Raw genomic sequence first — 13,981 nt, 5'->3', positions numbered from 1 at the left:
GGGGCAACGTCCAGTGAAGAAAAGGGATCACCCTGGACACTACAAAAACACGGCAAACAAAAAAAAAGAAGGTGCTCCAACAAAACACACAAAACAAGACACCGCCACCAGAGAAGCCTCAGTCCCTAAAAGAAAGGCAAAAATGAAACGATATGAGTAAAACAGTGGTACAATAGCACTACAATATTGCACTTTTTCCGGATGGTAGTGTCATCAATGCTCCCGGCAGCAGGGGGAAAGTCCAGATAGGTCCTTTTAAGAATTTCTTTAGGCGAAACAGTTCTTTATAGGCAAAACAGCAGCGAGTGTCAAATCCAGTATTATGGTGGTCAAAGACTCATCAGGAAGCTAAAAAAATAGAGCAGATCATCAATACAACTGCTGATGAAAACTAGTATTTATGATAGCCGCTTACCTGTTTCATTATCGGGCTGCCAAATAAACGGAGTCACAATTCCGCCTATGCAGCGCAGCTGTAACAAAATGCTGTGTGAAGGCTTTATTTATATGGGGTGGATGTTCTCTAGCCACGCTAGCCCTTACCTTCCCAGCACCAAGCAAACACAAACAGATCAGTCCAGGTTTTGGAGGAGCAACGAAAGAAGCTAAACAGAGCAGACCAAACTACATTAATAACTAAGATTAAAGCTAACAAACAAAGAAACAGCACGCTCACCCAGCACAGTTCAGCAGACACAGGAACCAAAATGATACGACGTCATGACGCAAGCAACTTCGTGGCAGGTGGATACCTGCTTATATGCAGCAGCCGAAATAGACCTTAAAGTGGCAGCGTACCATTTATGCTGCAACAGTCTACCCCCCCAGCTTGCGTCGACGCCCCGACGACGACCCCAAAAACACTAGCACCAAGGTCTAAATAGTGCAGAAACAGCATTGCAGTGTGCATCAGGAGAGTTTGCAGCCCCATGCACTAATCCTGTTGCTCTTGGGAGATGGTGGACATTGGAGTGCTGACCTGCTGTTGAGCGTGCAGTTCTTCTCATTACCCTTGGAGGGCCCTCATCTTTTCTTGAGCTGGCAGATGTTGAAGGCGCTTCAGGAGGATATATCTCAGCAGACTGAGGAACCGTGTCATTTCTGGCCATGGGTGGGTTGACTGGCAAAGAAGGCGGTGGTTGGTGGACATTTAACCTCAAAAACAAATCAGGATCAATTTCATCCTCAGAGGATGAATCACTTAACAGGGGTTCCCCAGCTGGTGATGCTGGGACGTCATTGCAAACAACTGGCTTCAGTAGAGACCTGTGGACCCTTTTAATTTTGTTCAGCTCATCTGCAGGAGCCACAGTGTAAACTGCTCCGGTGTCACCCAGTACTTTTAGGACCTTATGCACCTTGGAGCGCCACAGATCCTGAATTTTGTGTCTTCCCTGTTGATTGGTGTCTCGCAGTAGGACAAGTTGACCTTCATGCAGAGGAGAATCTTGAACATGCTGGTCATTATTTCTTTTTCTCCTATCTGCAGCAATCTTCAGCTTCTCCCTGGCTTCCTCAAAAGCCAGTTGCAAGCATGTCTGGTGCTCTGCAACCCACTTGTCAACACTGCCAGCACTTGGTTCTGATACATGGCCCAGCAGAAAGTCTAAAGGAAGCCTAGGTTGTTGGCCAAACATCAGAAAGAAGGGACTTTCTCCTGTGCTTTGATGTGGTGTGGTGTTATAACAAAAGACAACTTATGGCAAATAAGAGGTCCATGCTCTTTTACTGGTGGTGGGGAGGGTATGCAACAGATTATGAAGTGTACGATTAAACCTTTCACATTGTCCATTTCCAGCAGGATGGTACGGGGTGGTCCTGGACTTCTTGATGCCATAGAATTGACAAAGTTGCTGAATAAGGGAGCTTTCAAAATTACGCCCCTGGTCCGAATGAACACGGGCTGGTACCCCAAACTTTGCAAATGGCCCATGTAGGTTCGTGCACGAGGTTGAGTATCTTTTGCTACTTGGCATCGCTCACATAACCTACACCAATCAACAACATCAGAGGACATTTTTGGCCAGTAACATCTTGTCCTCAGGAGTGAGAGAGTTCTGTCCACACCTTGATGGCCATGGTCCTGATGAGCCTGCGTCAGGACCTCCTTCTTCAAGGCTGTGGGCAGCAACAGCTGTAACATCTCCTCAGCACCATCGGGACGGAAGGTCTTACGGTGGAGGACACCATCCTTCTCCACCAGCCGATCCCACTGCCTCAGGAATGCTAACAAAGACAAAGATACATTCTTTCGCTCTGTGCGATCAGGTTGTTTCTTGCGGGCCCAGAAGGTCCATAGTTCCTGCAAAACTGGGTCAGCATGTTGTAATACTTGCACATCCTTTGTGGAGCGTTCAGGGAGGACTGTAATGGCAGCTTGCGTAGCATCCTGTCTCTCCATCATCAGCTGCAGGGATTCAGGCAGGCTACTCCCTGGAAGAAGAGCACCAACCTGTTCTCCGGTAGATGGATGTTTTCTGGAAAGGGCATCAGCGTTCCTGTTCATACGCCCTGACCGGTACTGAATCTTGAAGTCAAAGGAGGCAAGTTGTGCAGCCCATCGGTGTTCAGTGGCACCCAGCTTGGCAGTACTAAGATAACTAAGGGGATTGTTATCAGTGAACACAAGACATTTATGGCCCAACAAGTACTCTCTGAATTTTTCAGTCATGGCCCATTTAAGGGCTAAAAATTCAAGTTTCATGGAGCTGTAGTTATCCATATTGCGTTCAGTTGGCCTTAATCCTCGGCTGGCGTAAGCAATAGGACGCACCACCCCGTCCTGTTGTTGGGAGAGGACAGCACCCAGACCACCTTGGCTCGCATCAATCTCTAGAATAAAAGGCAGAGAAAAGTCAGCGTAGGCTAGCACAGGTGAGGTAGTTAGCCTCCTTTTCAATTCATCAAAGCTCTGTTGGTGTTCTGCAGTCCAGCCCTCGGCGATGTCCTGTCTTAGCTGCTTTTTTGTTTTTGAACTGCTTAACTGTGCCACTAGTTGGTGAAGGGGCGCAGCCAGCTCGGCAAAGCCTGCAACAAACCGCCGATAGTAGCTGGCGAACCCAAGGAAGGACCTCAGCTCTGTAGATGTGCTGGGGCGCTGCCAGTTAGCCACTGCTTCAATTTTAGATGGATCAGTTGCAACACCTTTGCTAGAAATGACATGGCCTAGGTATTTAACTTCTGACTGAAGAAAAGAGCATTTTGTCAACTTTGCCTTGAGATAGTCCAAGCACTATCCCCAGGCGCTCCAAATGCTGTTCCACAGTGGAAGAAAACACAACTATGTCATCAAGATACAGCAATAATGTCTGATTCTGTTTGTCAGAGAAAATACGCTGCATAAGTCTCTGAAATGTACTGGGCGCATTACAGAGGCCAAATGGCATTCTATTCCACTCGAATAGACCAAATGGGGTGCAGAACGCCGTTTTATGACGATCTGCTTCTGCAACAGGTACCTGGTTGTAACCACTTGCCAAGTCCAGAGTAGAGAAACAGCAAGCACCTGTAAGTGCATCCAACGACTCCTCAATGCGTGGTAATGGGAAGGCATCTTTGCGGGTTTTGCTGTTAAGCTGCCGATAGTCCACACACATCCTCAGGCTCCCATCCTTCTTTTTGACTAGCACAATGGGAGATGCATAGGGGCTGCAGCTTTCTCTGATCACATTAGTACTAAGTAGCTGATTAATGTGATTCTTTACTGCTTCATAGTCTGACGGTGGTATACGCCGGTATCGCTGGTTTACAGGGGTCTCATCAATAAAGGGTATGTCATGATTAATTATGTTCGTACACCCCAAATCACTGTCATTTTCTGCAAAAACTGACGAATAATCCCTAAGAAGGGCCCTCAGCTGCCCCTGATGTGTGCTGGGCAATTGGGAGAGGTCAATGGCCTCAATTTGGTCCTGTACTGTTGGGGCTACAACCTGAGAGGACACCTTAGCTGTATATGAGGGCTCTTCTTTAACACCGGCAGGCAGACTGATAACATTAACATGATGCAGAGTACCTACGACAGTACGTGGATAAAGCAAGATATCTGTAGAGCCTACATTAACAACTGGTATGTAGGCTGTGCCCAGTGTTGTATAGTAATGAAGTAAAAATACTTCACTACTGTACTTAAGTATATTTTGGAGTACTTTATACTTTTCTCGAGTATAAATTTTTTTGATTACTTTTACTTTTACTTCACTATATTTCTGACCTTAATTGCATACTTTTACTCCAATACATTTTTAATGTTTGGTTTAGTTACTCGTTACAAAAAGAGAGAGAGAGAGAGAGACTCGCATGCAAGTGTTTTGACCCCACCTTCTGATTGACTGCGACAAAGTCGGGACTTGCCTGGGCTTGTTCATCACCACCAACAGGATAAGAAGCTGGTTCAGTGGTAGGGCAGGTTAAATTAACCTTGTGGTATAGGTAAAGCATCTAATAGCAGAGAGTCCTAATTTTCTTAACTAAATGATATCTGCAGCTATATCTATTAGCAGGTTTACCACTTCCTGTAGGTTAACTAGACCTGGTTTATCACTTAACCATGTTCTTAGTATACACCCCCTTTGCCTGCACTTGGTTGTGTATAACTTTGAAGAAGGAAAACTGAAAACTTACTAAAAGGTTGTATTTTCTGTCTAAACTTGGTCTAAATTTCTCCTGCACTTGGTTGTTTATATTATTTTAAGGGAATTTAATTTTCAAAGTTTACCAAAATCTAAAAAATGTCATTCAAACTGCATTTGCTTTGTTTTACTTTTTACTTATACTTTTTATTACATTACTTGAGTACATCTATTTTTACAGTAATTTTCAGACTTAAGTACAAGACATTTCAGATACTTTAAGACTTTCACTCAAGTAACATTTCAGTCAGTGACTTGGACTTTTACCAAAGTCATATTTTGGAGAGGTACTTATACTTTTACTCGACTCTGATATTTCAGTACTTTATACAACACTGGCTGTGCCTCGCACCACACGGACCAGGGCAGGAGAAGCAAGCAAACCTCCAGGCAAACCTGCCTCAGGAGGCTCAAATAATACAGCCTGTGACAGCTGATCAGAGCATGTAGCAGCCAAAAGCTTCATAACCCCACCTGGGACCCTGCATGCTGCACGACCTCTGACCTTTACCTTCCCCACACAGTCTGATGGGCCCTGCAGGCTTGCCTGATGGCACTTTTGCAATGCGGGCCAGATTTCATGAGGGGCCTGGGGGACATTGTCCTGACTGAACAACCCTGCGCCATGCTTCACAAAAAGCTCATGATAGCATTTTTGGATTACATTCATGCCCAAAACACCTGGTGTGGGAGCCACTTTGCCAGGAGGATCTTTTACAATTAAAACCCCGCAGTTTGGGATGTCTTTGCCACAAAGTTTAACACTAAGCTCTATGTAGCCAAGGTAGGGGATATTTAACCCATTTGCTGCCTTAAGCTGCAACCAGTGAGAAGGGCGTAAAACATCAGGGCCCCCAGACTTGAAATGATCCTTAAAGAAACTTTCTGTAAGGGTTGACACCATAGAACCAGTGTCAATTAGACAGGGCACCTGAACACCTCCCAAACACACATCTAAATGAGGACACGATGCAACAAGCTTTGGCGTATCCATACCATTTATATGGTGCTGTAACTGAGCCAATAGTGGCCCCACCCGAACTGCGGCTCAACAATTCAGTGGGCACTAGTTTTCCGAGACCGCAGAGCTATGAGGCAGGGAATTTGAGGGCTGCTGAGAGCCTTGAGTGCGAAATTGGGAAGGGACACGTACACCATCACATTCCCTAGCATAATGGCCTGGCTGTTGGCACCGTCTACAGACTATAGGGACATTACGAGGGGGACGACTCTGTTGGTGAGTTTGACTAAGAGAGGCAATACTCTGAGTGAGTTGATTTAATTGCTCTTGTTGTTGCGCCAACATATCACGCAGAGACCTCAATTCTGACCCCTGATCCCTTGAACTAATCTGAGAAGTGCCATGGACAGCATACTAAAATCCAAGTGATGGAACTGAAAGACTGCGAGCCCTACTACCGCCTGTTGTTCCCTCCCGTTCCCACCTAATAGCTTCAGACCTGACGTCAAGTAAAGTAGCTGCAGGTTTCTCCCGTACAAACTGTTTTAATGCACGCCACAGTGGACCATCTAAAACATGCTCCACAAACTGATCCCTCAACAATACAGCAGCATTAACCATGCTAGTGGGTGCAGAAACCTTAACCCTCTCCATTAATCCCATTAGTGCAAGGGAAAATTCTTGAAGGGTTTCACCCTCCTGCTGCTTTCTAGAAAAGAAAGCCTCTTGCAACGAGACATAGGAATCGGTACAACCATATACCTCTTTTAGCACTCTAATAATGCAAGCTGGATCAGTCCGTTCAGCACTAGGACGGTATCTAAGTTCCTCTCGTGCCTCACCCTCCAGATGATCATACAAATAAAAAGCCTGATCAACAGGTGATAAGTGGCGTGCCCTCATACAGGCCTCAGCCTCCTCCAACCACTCATTTAACCCTATTCCTGATCTTCCCCGGAACATCGGACATTTCCTGTCACGAGGCACAAACACCAACCTCTCTGACACAGGTGGACCCGGGGCAGGCAAAGCACTCTGAGATGTGCTGGGAGTAGAAGGAGCAGTAGAAGTACCTGGGGCAAAGCGTGACTGTTCCTGTCGTAATTGTTCGTTGTCTGCTTTCAATTGGGCAATCAAGTCCCGCATTTCTTGGATCTCCTCCTCCTCCATGACCTGGATCCTTTGTGATTAATGGGCTCGCTGCTGTTTTGCCTGTACACACAGCACAATTCTCTTCCAAAGCAAACAAAATACAACACCACTACACAAGAAGGAAAGAAAAACAACAAAAAAACAAACAAACAACAACAACAGAACAAAACAACTAAAGAATCAAGTCTCACTTTACACAGCAGAATCCTGTCAACAACGCCAATTTATGGCAACCTGGGGGGTGGATGGATTTTCTTTTTTTTTTTTATGAAACCCAAATGTAAGATGTTAAAGTTAATATGGGATACCGACAACGCCACCTGGAATAACTCCAGGAAAATAAAATAGTAAGGACACAGGTAAGTTCTACTGGAAATGAGACAGGATTCAAATAGTTTTACAAAAGTTTATTAAACACTATACGTCTTTTGTTTAAAAAGAATCACAATAATCTGCAATTGAATGGTTAAAACAGTGAATGCATTTTTATTTAAATTGATTATAAAATATTTTAAATTTCAAAAGGAAACTGAGGCTTACCAGTGGGGGGGAAGAGTGGTGAGAAAAGGGGCAACGTCCAGTGAAGAAACCCTGGACACTACAAAAACACGGCAAACAAAAAAAAGAAGGTGCTCCAACAAAACACACAAAACAAGACACCGCCACCAGGGATCACCACCGCCACCACAGAAGCCTCAGTCCCTAAAAGAAAGGCAAAAATGAAACGATATGAGTAAAACAGTGGTACAATAGCACTACAATATTGCACTTTTTCCGGATGGTAGTGTCATCAATGCTCCCGGCAGCAGGGGGAAAGTCCAGATAGGACCTTTTAAGAATTTCTTTAGGCGAAACAGTTCTTTATAGGCAAAACAGCAGCGAGTGTCAAATCCAGTATTATGGTGGTCAAAGACTCATCAGGAAGCTGTTTCATTACCGGGCTGCCAAATAAACGGAGTCACAATTCCGCCTATGCAGCGCAGCTTCCCAGCACCAAGCAAACACAAACAGATCAGTCCAGGTTTTGGAGAAGCAACGAAAGAAGCCAGCACAGTTCAGCAGACACAGGAACCAAAATGATACGACGTCATGACGCAAGCAACTTCGTGGCAGGTGGATACCTGCTTATATGCAGCAGCCGAAATAGACCTTAAAGTGGCAGCGTACCATTTATGCTGCTACACACAGACTAAGGTTTGTCAACAAAGGTAAGCATTCAAAAACCGGAACAGGAAAATCAGACAGGGACACAGGCTGGCTCAGAAAACACAAAGGCGCCAATTGGGTTAAGTCTACAGGCTTACAAACGAGATGCTGGACAGAACTCACCAAAAGCTCAATAATGATCTGCGGGGAACTGAGAACTCAGGCAGGACTATATAGTGGAGTGAGCAGGTGAAACACGGCAGGTGGAGATAATCAGGGCAGGGGAGTGAGTGAAAGGCTGACAGGACCAATGGAAGGGGACAGGAACTAAGCTAGATGAAAACAGAACCAAAATTACATAAGGACCAAATCTAAGATAGAAAATAAAGCTAAAACTAACAGAGCACATGATTGAAACCAGAACTAATACAGAGACAGGATAACTAAAACAGTACACAAGCTAAACAAGAATCCAGACAAGACAGAACCCAAAACCAAAACAGGACTGAGGTAGGAGAGAGGACTAACTGATTAAATAATAAACAAACCAAAACAGAACCCAGAATATTACAGCATCATCAAGGTGCACCAACAGTCCTGGGGGGAAAAAAACTGACATTTTCTGTAATGAACCAAGAAAGGGAACCGATAATCCTGCTAGAACACAGGAGCAGGTTTAAGTGTTGACCTGTTCTCGGCCTCCCCTGGTTCTTTTATCTGATAATGTGGCGTTTGCATTATAGACTTCTGTAGTAATAAAAAGACTCTTCAAACCGTAACTATATTTGACCATATTTAATCTAATAGGCAGAAGAATGTTTACAGACGGAACTATGTTCTCATAACAACGCAATGCAACCGGTCCCTGAGAACCTCGTTAGTTACATTAAATACCAAGCATGTGTCCACTCATTCAGGACGTTCCCAGTATGATATCAGCGTTCTGTTTATCCCATTGGAGGAGAAGATCTGTAATGCAGACGTCCTTGCTGACGCATATCACCATAACAGTGATTCTGTCCAGTCTGAGTATGTCAGACACTTTGCCTTCAGAGTCAGTTTATCTGTAATTTCTATGGCAACCAACTTTGCAGTCCAGTCTCTGTAATCTCATACAAAACCATGGGTGTCGCAACATTTATGTGTGACGGGAAGTGTCCCCTCCACATTTGAAAGCTATCTGATTGGACCCCCTAACATTCACAAAATATATGACGTTCCGTTTCTTTTGCTTCCCGAAAGAATCCATTCCACTTGATTGATACAATACCTATACGTCTAAAGCTCCAGTCCGTGTTTTCCCAGTCACCAGCAAGGTCTCACCGCACCGCTGTTTTCTCCAAACATAAATAGGGCTTGGGATCCGCGTTGTATTGTGGGATGTGGCGGCCATGTTGATGGCTACGCGAACGCTAACATAACGCTGACATAACGTTGTTGAACGAAGAGACGTAGAAGTAGAATAGATAGAAATAAGAAGTTAAAATCCCGAAAAGGATCTGGAATTTACCAGGACACATTAAATAGAGAAGCCAGGGACCGGTATGTTGACAAAATCAGCATTATTAATAATTTGGATCCATATGAAGTTTCAAACAATGAGTGGAGCACCGACGACGACTTGCTGCCACCGTTTTGCATATCGGACATCTTCGGCTACCTTGTTTGTGGTGTGAGCGCCTATACTTCAGAACAGTTCTGAAGCTACAAGTCCTTGGAGTCTCATGTGCAGTTCACGAATGGATGGGTTCAGGAGCTGCAGATCATAAAGCCAGCAAACAGTGGGAACACAGTAATTCGTACAAAGGTAAGCTGTGCTCAGACGGGCTCTGGCACCTGCTAGTTTAGTAACTGCTAACTGTTAGTGCTAACAACCACTAACACATGTAATATACTTTTAACTAGCTGCTATGTGTTTCAAAGGTGTAGTTAATAACGTTATCAACCTATATCAACCTTCTCTGGGCGCGCATTCATGCATGTATGTGGTGTCGCGGTTGAAGGAAAGAAACAATTGTAACCCTCTGGGTTCCCAGAAATGTGTGTGTTATTGTTGCTTTAAAAAATGACAAGGTTAACAAATTTAATGTATGTAAAGTAATATCTTAAAGTAAGATGTAATAATTCCCAAGACTTATGGTGGGAGAAAAATAAATTAAAAAGTCAAAGTAAAAGACTGGTTAATATGTGTTGTTAAAATGTGGTGTTCTGTTTCTTTAAGAGAGAACGATATGGTATAGTTTTTATGGAAAGTACACATCAACATGAGGTGTGACAGACAAGGGTGCTGTGTGTACATTTGCTACAGGACGATTGCTATTCTCCTGAAATCTGATTGGCTGGGGGCGGGACAACAGGAGAGCTAAAAAAAAACCGAGAGAGAAGAGAGGAGAATTCGGGAAGGAGAGGAGGAGAAGATGTCGACGAGGAGACTCGGTGGAGTGTCGCTGGAACTTTGGGGAGAGTTGTGCAAGAAAAGCTTGCTTACCTGTGCCACCACCGAGTGGTTGGGCAACCACCTAGGGACCGCTGTTGGACCGAGAACGACGTGTTCGGTGAGCTGAAGGGTCCCCGGAGGGACCTGCTGCACCTGCGTTGGGTCGTGGTTTGGATTTTCCTCGCCTTCGTGGATAAAGTAGGCGGGGTTCGACTGCTGCCAGGAGACAGGAGTCCTCGGGAACTTACCTTCGTCCGTCGCTGTGGGGTTGAGGACCCTGGGTGAGTGGATAATAACAGGATCAATAACAGGCCTGCAAAGGGGGGTGGGTTTTTGATTACTATTTTGCCGGCATTTATTTGTTTTCTTTTGTTTGGTGGGCCCACCAATTAAACAGTGCTAGTTATGGTATGCACATTATTATAATTAAGAACTCTTATGTGTTTGGCATGTTAGGAACTATAATACAACTTCCGGTGATACTTGGACACGTCATCAGTGATTTACCCAGGGTCACGGGGTGTTTCGGGTCTTTAATAATCAGACACCCTCACCCGGGCGACCCAGCCGGGGGCGATCACTCCCTGGCTTGTGTCCAAGTAGCGCACCACGGATCCCCCCTACGGATCCACAGCCACCGCGAGGCCTTTATTGCGGCCTCAAGAATGTTCTTGGTGGCTTTCCTCGACTGCAGTCCTCTAACACCAAGGAGTTTGAACACTCTCCGTAACGATTGACCTGCAAAATCTCTGCACCCGACTTCAACAGGTTCACAGCGGGCCTTCCAGCCATTGCTCCGGCACTCTGTGGTGAGCTCCGAGTATTTAGCCCTCTTGTGCTCGTTAGCCTCCTCAATACGGTCCTCCCATGGTACAGTCAGTCCCAGTAAGACCACTTGCTTGGTGCTCTCCGATGTTAACACCATATCTGGGCGGAGTGAAGTGGTAGCTATGTTAACTGGGAACTTAAGTTGCCGTCCTAGGTCAACTTGGAGCTGCCAGTCACGGGCAGTAGTGAGGAGCCCTCCTGAGGAATTGGGCTGGTGGATTGCCTTCTGCCCCGCTCTAACAAAGGTGATTAACTGCTTCGGAGCAACCTGGGTCTTACTGTTCTGTATCGCTGTGCTGAGTGAATCCGACAAGGATTTTAGAACTTGGTCATGGCGCCAGCGATACCGCCCCTCTCCTAAAGCCTTCGGGCAGCAGCTCAGAATGTGCTCCATGGTGCCCCTTCTCTGGCACAGTTTACACTCGGGACTATCCGCCAGGCCCCAGGTGTGAAGGTTGGCCGGACTTGGGAGGACATCGTAAACAGATTGTATCAGGAACTTCGTGCGAAGAGGTTCGGCTTTCCAGAGCTCTGCCCACGTGCATTTACGAGGGTCCACATGCTCCCACCTAGTCCATGCCCCTTGCTTAGACATGCCAACCATTTTGATGTAACGTTCTTCCTCCACCTCTGCACGGATCTCATCTTGGACCAGTTGGCGCTTCTCCTTTCCGCTGGCACGGTCGTAGCACAGCTTGGGAGAGCTACCCAGGCCTGCCCTCCCCACTGCCACGGCTCCAACTAAGGTTTTATGCCTCAGCCTTGCCTCTGCTCTACTGACAGCTTCTTGTGCCTGCCACTTCCTCCCGGTCTTGACAAGGATTCCTGCCAATGCCACCTTAGCATCCGCCGAGTCCCTGTACATCATCACCTCTCTTGAGCGGGTGACTTTGAACTCCTCCATTAGTCCACTGAAAGGGAGGTGCAGCTTGGTGGAATGGCCATACAGGGCAATGCTGCTCAAGGACCGAGGTAGCCCAAGCCATCTTCTGAGAAACTGGCTAATGGTCTTCTCTAGTGCTTCTACCGTTGTCACTGGTACCTCGTAGACTAACAGGGGCCAGAGTATTATAGGCAGGACTCCGTGCTGGTACATCCAAGCCTTGTACTTTCCTGGGAGACCGGATTTGTCAATGGCTGTGAGCCAGGATGACAAGTCACTCTTGGTTTCCTGCAATGCCGCTGCATCCTTCAGGGAGCTGTCAAAGATCTTACCCAGGCTCTTGACAGGCTTTTCGGTCACTGTTGGAATCTTGGTCCCTTCCAGTGAAAAGCGGAAGTGGTCGGCCACTTTACCTTTCTTCAGGACCAAAGATCTAGACTTCTCTGGCTTAAAGCTAATCTTTGCCCATGAGATGAGCTGTTCGAGCTCCCGAAGGAGCCAACGGCACCCTGGGACAGAAGTCATCCATAAAGGCTCTTATAGGCGGCTGCCGGGTCCCAGATCTTGATTTGGGCCCTTTGCATTCGACCTCGGCAGACTTAACGATCATGGTCATGGCCAAGGAGAAGAGTGATACCGAGATGGTACAGCCAGTAATTATGCCCTTCTCCAGGCGGTGCCAGGCAGATGTTACTTGGCCTGAGGAGACTCTTATGCTGAAGTCGTTGTAATAATCCATGATGAGGTAGCAGATGTTCTCAGGAACGTGGTGTTTTGTCAATGCTGTTTCGACAAGCATGTGAGGAATAGATCCATAAGCATTGGTTAAGTCAAGCCAGATAGTTGCCAAGTCTCCTTTGCTTTCCATTGCCTCTCGGATCAACTGCGTCACCACTCCTGTACGCTCCAGGCACCCAGGTACTCCCAGAACTCCACCCTTCTGGACCGAGGTGTCTATGTAGGCGTTCTTCAAGAGAAACTCTGTCAGACGTTGGGACATGATCTTAAAGAAAATCTTGTTCTCAACGCTGAGCAGTGAAATTATCCAAAACTGCTCAATGTTACTAGAGTTCTCTTCCTTCGGGATCCAGATGCCTTCGGCGTGCCTCCACTGGGCGGCGACTCTCCCCCTCCTCCAGATCACCTTTAAGATCTTCCACAGGCGTCTGAGGAGCATTGGGCACCGCTTGTAGACCTTATAGGGTATGCCGCTAGGGCCGGGGACTGAACCAGATCTTGCAGCTTTAACAACCTCTCTTGCCTCTGCCAGGGTGGGCTCAGCACTGTTGAACTGATACACTGGTTCTGCGGGTGTTACCAGTGCCTTGCAAGGGCCAAGCTCTTGATCTCTTGAAGTGTCACTGAAGGTGGTGTTGAGATGCTGGTTAATCTCTTCTACAGGGCTAGCTAGGTGGCTGCTTTGCTTCTGACCCAGTAGCCGCTTGGTAAAGGTGAAGGGGTTGCTAATAAAAGAGCTTCGCCTTCGGACCCTTTCCTTGCCTTTCCTTATGATGTTAGTAAGTTCCGACAGAGCAGGTCTCTCCTCTTCCTTGGCTGCCTTGGCTGCCTTGAACTGCCGTCTCAAGGCTTTCAGATCTTGTCTCAGCTGGCCTATCTTGACTTCCCGCCGGTTGAGTTTTGCTGGGTTACTTGCTCCTCGCTTCAGTTCCACTCCAAAACGCTCGGCACCTATGCTCATGATGAGGGAGCACATGGTTTGGAGTTACTGGTCAGAGTTGCCCTTTGAGATGGCTTCCAGGCTCTTGTTTACATCCTCATCCAGCTTGGTCCACTCCTTGCTGTTAGCTACAGGCCACTTTACCCGACGATGTTCCGATTTTCTGCTCGGTGGGGGAACTTGTGTTGCTAGGAGGTTCCGGGTACTGTGGGGAGACTCCGGACTCGGCTCCTCCTCCGTCTGACCAGGTTGTACAGTCGGCGCA

The 13,981-nt window shown here is 46.6% G+C and overlaps 1 pseudogene; it reads right to left on the bottom strand.

Annotated features, from left to right (window-relative positions):
• Positions 1 to 10,660: 10,660 nt before the first annotated feature.
• LOC105924149 lies at positions 10,661 to 13,752 on the bottom strand (annotated as a pseudogene).
• Positions 13,753 to 13,981: the final 229 nt, after the last annotated feature.

The sequence above is a fragment of the Fundulus heteroclitus genome, unplaced genomic scaffold (assembly GCF_011125445.2).
Source record: "Fundulus heteroclitus isolate FHET01 unplaced genomic scaffold, MU-UCD_Fhet_4.1 scaffold_61, whole genome shotgun sequence".
NCBI classification, from domain to species: Eukaryota; Metazoa; Chordata; class Actinopteri; order Cyprinodontiformes; family Fundulidae; genus Fundulus; species Fundulus heteroclitus.
Note: the sequence above shows the minus strand (reverse complement) of the source record. Positions and strands in the feature narration are given on the sequence as shown.